Source organism: Penaeus monodon, chromosome 29 (genome assembly GCF_015228065.2).
Source record: "Penaeus monodon isolate SGIC_2016 chromosome 29, NSTDA_Pmon_1, whole genome shotgun sequence".
Classification (NCBI taxonomy): Eukaryota; Metazoa; Arthropoda; class Malacostraca; order Decapoda; family Penaeidae; genus Penaeus; species Penaeus monodon.
Genome location: NC_051414.1, coordinates 4,529,481 through 4,529,826, shown reverse-complemented (window position 1 = coordinate 4,529,826; position 346 = coordinate 4,529,481). Strand labels below are relative to the sequence as shown.

General features: G+C 61.6%; 1 protein-coding gene across 1 annotated transcript in view; it reads right to left on the bottom strand.

Annotated features, from left to right (window-relative positions):
- The window catches only part of LOC119591626 (nephrin-like), a 125,992-nt gene that overhangs the window by 71,287 nt on the left and 54,359 nt on the right, over positions 1-346 (bottom strand). The gene's annotated exons all lie outside the window — the stretch shown is intronic.

The window sequence follows — 346 nt, the reverse complement described above, 5'->3', positions numbered from 1 at the left end:
AAAGAATGTGTCCTTCCCTCCCTCACCCCCCCCTCTTTCAAGATCTTATCTTCGGCCCCTCTTACTCTCTCCAACAACTCTCCACCCACCCCTCCCCCCCCCCACCCTCCCCTCCCTCCTCCCCACCCTCCCCTCCCTCCTCCCCACCCTCCCCTCCCTCCTCCCCACCCTCCCCTCCCTCCTCCCCACCCTCCCCTCCCTCCTCCCCACCCTCCCCTTTCCACTCCCCACCGTCCCCCACCCCATCCCAACCCCCTTACCCCCCCAGAGCAAGTGACAGCAATGTGGTTTTATTGACAGTGTCTCTGAGCCAATAAAGCCAAGTCTTCTTTGTTTTTGTGCGATA